Here is an 8,321-nt window from a genome sequence, read left to right on the forward strand (position 1 = left end):
AATGAAGCTGGAATCCAATATCTAATCGCCGATTTTTAGCGAGTCCACACGCCAGGGTGGTCGGGGTCCAATGCAGCCCCGGCCAGGCCCAGGCCCCTTGGACTGGGCCACAGGAGGACACAGAGGAGGGTCCCGGCCCCCACGGTCGCGTTGCCGGCAGTTCTCCAAGGGCTTGGGCGTTTTCCAGAGGTAGGAGATGGAGGGGACTGATTTCTTCAGCGCCCCACAAACCACGCCACCCCACCCATGGGACACATCCCTAGAGAGAGAGAGAGACGCCCCATACACTCGCTCCCCTCCCCCATGCGCTGTGCCCCAGCCCGGGCCCGGGGGAATAGGCGGCAGCCCACCCACAGGGTGGGGGGCGCAGCTGAAAGGGGTTGTCGGGGATGGCGGCCCCTGCCTGGGGTCAAAGGGCGGGCGACCCGCGCGTGCGCAATCGGCGGCGGCGGCGGCGGCGGCGGCGGCCACGAGCTGGGGGTGGGCCAGGCGAGGAGAGGAAGGGGGCTGGAAGGTCTCCACCTTGGCGAGTCCAGCCGTGGAGGCGCATCTTGTGTGAGTGTGAGTGAGTGAGTGTGAGTGTGAGTGTGTGTGTGTGTGTGTGTGTGTGTATAGAAAGACAGCCCCCCACCCCGGCCCGCCGCTCCCTGCCCGCCCCGCCCCGCCCCGCCCCGCCTGTCACCCCCGTCCCTCGGAGCCCGCCGGACCCGGCCGGTGAACTCAACAGGCCCGGCCCGGTGCGGGTCAGCGCCGGCGCGGGGCCTGGGGCGGGGGGAGGAGGCGGCGGGGAAGCGCAGAGAGGCTCGGCTTCTTGAGCGGGGCAGGGGCGCCCTCCGCCGTCTAGGGCCACACCACCCTGAACGCGCCCGATCTCGTCTGGTCTCGGAAGCTAAGCAGGGTCGGGCCTGGTTAGTACTTGGATGGGAGACCGCCTGGGAATACCGGGTGCCGTAGGCTTCTTCTTTTTTTTTTTTTGTTTTGCCTCTTGTTCTGTCCCCTTTCTGGGAGCGAGTCGGCGGCCCGGGGTGGGGGTCACCCCCACCCTCAGCGCCCGCCGCGCTGCCTGGCGTCTCAGACCAAAGGTCTGCTCTGTGGGAACCGACACGCTGGAGGAAACCTTGAGAGTCTGAGAGGGGAGGGAGTTCCAGAAGAAGGCCAGGATGTCATTTTGAGGGAGTATGTGACCAGAACTCGTCCCGTTGCTTTTGGGGTTCTATGGGCTACACGTAGGAATCTTTGGTGGTGGCACCTGATGTTGGGGGATCCGGAGTCACACCCAGACCTGCTCCACAGGCCTCCTTTTACTTTTCTCTTCGGATTCATTATTTTTAAAAAGTGTCTCTTATCTCTATGATTGCATTTTCTTTTCTCTCTCTTTTCAAGCAGATGATGGGAGTCCAAGTATTAAGGTGACATGTGTTGCCCGTGCCCCCCTCCCCCCTGTGTTCTTATTCATTTACCTCTGATGTTGTTCCAGCGTATTGTGGGGGTACCAATGTTAAGGTCGGGTACGTTGCCCTCTCCCAGCCTCCCCCCTCGGGTCAGAGCCTCAAGTGCGCCCATCCCCCAGTCGGTGCGCACCCACCCCATTCCTAATGGAGGTGTATGCCCATCCCCTCCCCCCACCCGCCCGACACCCACCCGATGAAGGTGATTCCTCTGTGTCCACTTAGGTGTCCATCGGTTCGTACCCATTTGCTGGTGAGCGCGAGCACGTGGTGCTCGTGTGTCCATTCTTGGGCTACCTGGCTTACTGGAACGGGTTCCAGCTCTGGCCAGGAGAACCACGAGAGGTGCCCTCTCACCGCTGCTCCTCCTAGCTGAATAGCACTCCGTGGTGTCCACGCGCCACATTTCATTTACGCACTCGTGGGTCGATGGGCACTCGGGTCGCTTCCAGGTCTTTGCGATTGTGACTTGTGCCCTGACTCTAACCCTAACCCTTACCCAGCCCGTCTCCTCCTCGGCCCCTGCCTGACTGACTCCTTCCCGCCCGGCCTGTCACCTGTCACCGTCCTCTGCCCCTGCCTGACACGCTCCTCCCCGCCCGGGCCGTCACCGTCCTCGGCCCCTGCCTGACGGGGCTCCTCCGTCGCCTGGGCCTTCCAAGGGCTTGGTGTGGACGCTGGTTCCAGGACGCCCTCCCAGGAACCCGGTAGCAGGGCGGCCGCAGCGTCTCGCGCCACCCAACCGTCCGCCGGCCGGCGGCCGGCGCTAAGTGGCCTGCGGGGGACGTGCCCCCACTGTGGGGCGGGCGCCCAGCCTGGTGTCTTCTCTGAGGCCCCGTGGCTGCTTTTCCCCCCCGCAAGGGGAGAGCCGCGGAGGTGGGGACCGCCTCCTCGTGGGGACGTACACCCAGCTCTCCACGTCGGATTCCGGGGCTCTCTGTCCTGCCAGAAGGCCCAGCTGGCCTGCGGGTCCTCAGAGTGGCAAAAACATCCGAAAACTGAGATTGAGGGTCCGGTGGTTGTCTGCACTTTTGTGCTGGGCACCCCAGGGAGGCCCGGGGGCTGGCTGGACAACGCGGTCTGCTGGGCAGGGGGGGCGGTTTGGAGGAGCAACTGATGCCCTTTGCACTTTGGGTAGCAAGTGTCTGAGGTGTCTCTGAGCCCTGCGCCATGTCGGGGGGTGGGGTGGGGGGGTGGGAGGTCGGGGGGGGTGGAGGAGCAGGAGGAGGAGGAGGAGGAGGTGGGAAGGGCCGTGGCCTGCAGTCGTGTTCCCGGGGTGGCTTCTTCCACAGGCTGCTTGGCCTGGGCTCCCTGCACCTGGGCCTTTGGAGGACTGGCCCTGTGCTTGCCAACGCTTCCCCTGCAGGGACCCAGAGCTGGGAGGTTGCATCTCTCAGCCCTGGGTCGGGCAGAGCCCCAGCGGGCCATGCCCACAACCTCTCTCAGCACGGGTCCCCCAGAAGGCTCCTTTGGGACCAGGATTCTCTTGCGGGTGACTCTTTAAGGTCTGGCCCCTGGATGGAGGGGCACCAGGAGTAGAGGAGCAGGAAGGGGAAGGGGGTGGCCATGCGAGGGGACACTTTCAGGCCAAGTCCCAGCTTCAGCCTGATCCTCCTGGGAACCCCGGGGTGTACGTCACACCTCCTGGTTGTCCCGCTCTGAGACAAGGGCTCTGAGACAAGGAGCCGGGCTGCGCATTCCCCCAGCAGCCAGTCGTGGGCTGAGGACACCTGGGGCGTTGGGAACTCCCTGGCTTCTCCTTGGCTTAACATCTGGAGCTGCTTGTGAATCGTGCCGCCACACACACCCGAGTGCAGGTGTCTTCTGCACAGACTGCGGGCCTCGCTCTTCTGAATGCCGCTAGCTCGCCACCCACCCACGGGTGAACCTGGTCAGGGTACTTTCTCTCGGGGGCAGACTCTGATCCTGGCGGGCTACCGGTGTTTCTGTTTGCTCGTTTCTTTCTTCCATTTCGGGAAAGGCTTCCTTACTGGGTGTGGAAATCTCCTATGCCTTTCCTCGCCTATTCTGTCAGCTTTAAAATTCTCTTTCAGTTGCCACCCTCACAGATGGATTAGGAAACTCTTTCCGGTGCACTCATTAGTGAAATGACCTCAATGAAGCTGGAATCCAATATCTAATCGCCGATTTTTAGCGAGTCCACACGCCAGGGTGGTCGGGGTCCAATGCAGCCCCGGCCAGGCCCAGGCCCCTTGGACTGGGCCACAGGAGGACACAGAGGAGGGTCCCGGCCCCCACGGTCGCGTTGCCGGCAGTTCTCCAAGGGCTTGGGCGTTTTCCAGAGGTAGGAGATGGAGGGGACTGATTTCTTCAGCGCCCCACAAACCACGCCACCCCACCCATGGGACACATCCCTAGAGAGAGAGAGAGACGCCCCATACACTCGCTCCCCTCCCCCATGCGCTGTGCCCCAGCCCGGGCCCGGGGGAATAGGCGGCAGCCCACCCACAGGGTGGGGGGCGCAGCTGAAAGGGGTTGTCGGGGATGGCGGCCCCTGCCTGGGGTCAAAGGGCGGGCGACCCGCGCGTGCGCAATCGGCGGCGGCGGCGGCGGCGGCGGCGGCCACGAGCTGGGGGTGGGCCAGGCGAGGAGAGGAAGGGGGCTGGAAGGTCTCCACCTTGGCGAGTCCAGCCGTGGAGGCGCATCTTGTGTGAGTGTGAGTGAGTGAGTGTGAGTGTGAGTGTGTGTGTGTGTGTGTGTGTGTGTATAGAAAGACAGCCCCCCACCCCGGCCCGCCGCTCCCTGCCCGCCCCGCCCCGCCCCGCCCCGCCTGTCACCCCCGTCCCTCGGAGCCCGCCGGACCCGGCCGGTGAACTCAACAGGCCCGGCCCGGTGCGGGTCAGCGCCGGCGCGGGGCCTGGGGCGGGGGGAGGAGGCGGCGGGGAAGCGCAGAGAGGCTCGGCTTCTTGAGCGGGGCAGGGGCGCCCTCCGCCGTCTAGGGCCACACCACCCTGAACGCGCCCGATCTCGTCTGGTCTCGGAAGCTAAGCAGGGTCGGGCCTGGTTAGTACTTGGATGGGAGACCGCCTGGGAATACCGGGTGCCGTAGGCTTCTTCTTTTTTTTTTTTTGTTTTGCCTCTTGTTCTGTCCCCTTTCTGGGAGCGAGTCGGCGGCCCGGGGTGGGGGTCACCCCCACCCTCAGCGCCCGCCGCGCTGCCTGGCGTCTCAGACCAAAGGTCTGCTCTGTGGGAACCGACACGCTGGAGGAAACCTTGAGAGTCTGAGAGGGGAGGGAGTTCCAGAAGAAGGCCAGGATGTCATTTTGAGGGAGTATGTGACCAGAACTCGTCCCGTTGCTTTTGGGGTTCTATGGGCTACACGTAGGAATCTTTGGTGGTGGCACCTGATGTTGGGGGATCCGGAGTCACACCCAGACCTGCTCCACAGGCCTCCTTTTACTTTTCTCTTCGGATTCATTATTTTTAAAAAGTGTCTCTTATCTCTATGATTGCATTTTCTTTTCTCTCTCTTTTCAAGCAGATGATGGGAGTCCAAGTATTAAGGTGACATGTGTTGCCCGTGCCCCCCTCCCCCCTGTGTTCTTATTCATTTACCTCTGATGTTGTTCCAGCGTATTGTGGGGGTACCAATGTTAAGGTCGGGTACGTTGCCCTCTCCCAGCCTCCCCCCTCGGGTCAGAGCCTCAAGTGCGCCCATCCCCCAGTCGGTGCGCACCCACCCCATTCCTAATGGAGGTGTATGCCCATCCCCTCCCCCCACCCGCCCGACACCCACCCGATGAAGGTGATTCCTCTGTGTCCACTTAGGTGTCCATCGGTTCGTACCCATTTGCTGGTGAGCGCGAGCACGTGGTGCTCGTGTGTCCATTCTTGGGCTACCTGGCTTACTGGAACGGGTTCCAGCTCTGGCCAGGAGAACCACGAGAGGTGCCCTCTCACCGCTGCTCCTCCTAGCTGAATAGCACTCCGTGGTGTCCACGCGCCACATTTCATTTACGCACTCGTGGGTCGATGGGCACTCGGGTCGCTTCCAGGTCTTTGCGATTGTGACTTGTGCCCTGACTCTAACCCTAACCCTTACCCAGCCCGTCTCCTCCTCGGCCCCTGCCTGACTGACTCCTTCCCGCCCGGCCTGTCACCTGTCACCGTCCTCTGCCCCTGCCTGACACGCTCCTCCCCGCCCGGGCCGTCACCGTCCTCGGCCCCTGCCTGACGGGGCTCCTCCGTCGCCTGGGCCTTCCAAGGGCTTGGTGTGGACGCTGGTTCCAGGACGCCCTCCCAGGAACCCGGTAGCAGGGCGGCCGCAGCGTCTCGCGCCACCCAACCGTCCGCCGGCCGGCGGCCGGCGCTAAGTGGCCTGCGGGGGACGTGCCCCCACTGTGGGGCGGGCGCCCAGCCTGGTGTCTTCTCTGAGGCCCCGTGGCTGCTTTTCCCCCCCGCAAGGGGAGAGCCGCGGAGGTGGGGACCGCCTCCTCGTGGGGACGTACACCCAGCTCTCCACGTCGGATTCCGGGGCTCTCTGTCCTGCCAGAAGGCCCAGCTGGCCTGCGGGTCCTCAGAGTGGCAAAAACATCCGAAAACTGAGATTGAGGGTCCGGTGGTTGTCTGCACTTTTGTGCTGGGCACCCCAGGGAGGCCCGGGGGCTGGCTGGACAACGCGGTCTGCTGGGCAGGGGGGGCGGTTTGGAGGAGCAACTGATGCCCTTTGCACTTTGGGTAGCAAGTGTCTGAGGTGTCTCTGAGCCCTGCGCCATGTCGGGGGGTGGGGTGGGGGGGTGGGAGGTCGGGGGGGGTGGAGGAGCAGGAGGAGGAGGAGGAGGAGGTGGGAAGGGCCGTGGCCTGCAGTCGTGTTCCCGGGGTGGCTTCTTCCACAGGCTGCTTGGCCTGGGCTCCCTGCACCTGGGCCTTTGGAGGACTGGCCCTGTGCTTGCCAACGCTTCCCCTGCAGGGACCCAGAGCTGGGAGGTTGCATCTCTCAGCCCTGGGTCGGGCAGAGCCCCAGCGGGCCATGCCCACAACCTCTCTCAGCACGGGTCCCCCAGAAGGCTCCTTTGGGACCAGGATTCTCTTGCGGGTGACTCTTTAAGGTCTGGCCCCTGGATGGAGGGGCACCAGGAGTAGAGGAGCAGGAAGGGGAAGGGGGTGGCCATGCGAGGGGACACTTTCAGGCCAAGTCCCAGCTTCAGCCTGATCCTCCTGGGAACCCCGGGGTGTACGTCACACCTCCTGGTTGTCCCGCTCTGAGACAAGGGCTCTGAGACAAGGAGCCGGGCTGCGCATTCCCCCAGCAGCCAGTCGTGGGCTGAGGACACCTGGGGCGTTGGGAACTCCCTGGCTTCTCCTTGGCTTAACATCTGGAGCTGCTTGTGAATCGTGCCGCCACACACACCCGAGTGCAGGTGTCTTCTGCACAGACTGCGGGCCTCGCTCTTCTGAATGCCGCTAGCTCGCCACCCACCCACGGGTGAACCTGGTCAGGGTACTTTCTCTCGGGGGCAGACTCTGATCCTGGCGGGCTACCGGTGTTTCTGTTTGCTCGTTTCTTTCTTCCATTTCGGGAAAGGCTTCCTTACTGGGTGTGGAAATCTCCTATGCCTTTCCTCGCCTATTCTGTCAGCTTTAAAATTCTCTTTCAGTTGCCACCCTCACAGATGGATTAGGAAACTCTTTCCGGTGCACTCATTAGTGAAATGACCTCAATGAAGCTGGAATCCAATATCTAATCGCCGATTTTTAGCGAGTCCACACGCCAGGGTGGTCGGGGTCCAATGCAGCCCCGGCCAGGCCCAGGCCCCTTGGACTGGGCCACAGGAGGACACAGAGGAGGGTCCCGGCCCCCACGGTCGCGTTGCCGGCAGTTCTCCAAGGGCTTGGGCGTTTTCCAGAGGTAGGAGATGGAGGGGACTGATTTCTTCAGCGCCCCACAAACCACGCCACCCCACCCATGGGACACATCCCTAGAGAGAGAGAGAGACGCCCCATACACTCGCTCCCCTCCCCCATGCGCTGTGCCCCAGCCCGGGCCCGGGGGAATAGGCGGCAGCCCACCCACAGGGTGGGGGGCGCAGCTGAAAGGGGTTGTCGGGGATGGCGGCCCCTGCCTGGGGTCAAAGGGCGGGCGACCCGCGCGTGCGCAATCGGCGGCGGCGGCGGCGGCGGCGGCGGCCACGAGCTGGGGGTGGGCCAGGCGAGGAGAGGAAGGGGGCTGGAAGGTCTCCACCTTGGCGAGTCCAGCCGTGGAGGCGCATCTTGTGTGAGTGTGAGTGAGTGAGTGTGAGTGTGAGTGTGTGTGTGTGTGTGTGTGTGTGTGTGTGTGTGTGTATAGAAAGACAGCCCCCCACCCCGGCCCGCCGCTCCCTGCCCGCCCCGCCCCGCCCCGCCCCGCCTGTCACCCCCGTCCCTCGGAGCCCGCCGGACCCGGCCGGTGAACTCAACAGGCCCGGCCCGGTGCGGGTCAGCGCCGGCGCGGGGCCTGGGGCGGGGGGAGGAGGCGGCGGGGAAGCGCAGAGAGGCTCGGCTTCTTGAGCGGGGCAGGGGCGCCCTCCGCCGTCTAGGGCCACACCACCCTGAACGCGCCCGATCTCGTCTGGTCTCGGAAGCTAAGCAGGGTCGGGCCTGGTTAGTACTTGGATGGGAGACCGCCTGGGAATACCGGGTGCCGTAGGCTTCTTCTTTTTTTTTTTTTGTTTTGCCTCTTGTTCTGTCCCCTTTCTGGGAGCGAGTCGGCGGCCCGGGGTGGGGGTCACCCCCACCCTCAGCGCCCGCCGCGCTGCCTGGCGTCTCAGACCAAAGGTCTGCTCTGTGGGAACCGACACGCTGGAGGAAACCTTGAGAGTCTGAGAGGGGAGGGAGTTCCAGAAGAAGGCCAGGATGTCATTTTGAGGGAGTATG

General features: G+C 64.0%; 3 non-coding genes across 3 annotated transcripts; all 3 read left to right on the plus strand.

Annotated features, from left to right (window-relative positions):
- Nucleotides 1-838: 838 nt before the first annotated feature.
- Nucleotides 839-957, plus strand: LOC142863371 (5S ribosomal RNA). The gene has a single exon (XR_012914146.1). It is a non-coding gene; the product is annotated as a 5S ribosomal RNA (ribosomal RNA).
- Nucleotides 958-4,402: 3,445 nt separating this feature from the next.
- On the plus strand, nt 4,403-4,521 carry LOC142863372 (5S ribosomal RNA). Its single transcript, XR_012914147.1, has one exon. It is a non-coding gene; the product is annotated as a 5S ribosomal RNA (ribosomal RNA).
- Nucleotides 4,522-7,978: 3,457 nt separating this feature from the next.
- Nucleotides 7,979-8,097, plus strand: LOC142863373 (5S ribosomal RNA). The gene has a single exon (XR_012914148.1). It is a non-coding gene; the product is annotated as a 5S ribosomal RNA (ribosomal RNA).
- Nucleotides 8,098-8,321: the final 224 nt, after the last annotated feature.

This window comes from Microcebus murinus, chromosome 21 (assembly GCF_040939455.1).
Source record: "Microcebus murinus isolate Inina chromosome 21, M.murinus_Inina_mat1.0, whole genome shotgun sequence".
Taxonomy (NCBI): Eukaryota; Metazoa; Chordata; class Mammalia; order Primates; family Cheirogaleidae; genus Microcebus; species Microcebus murinus.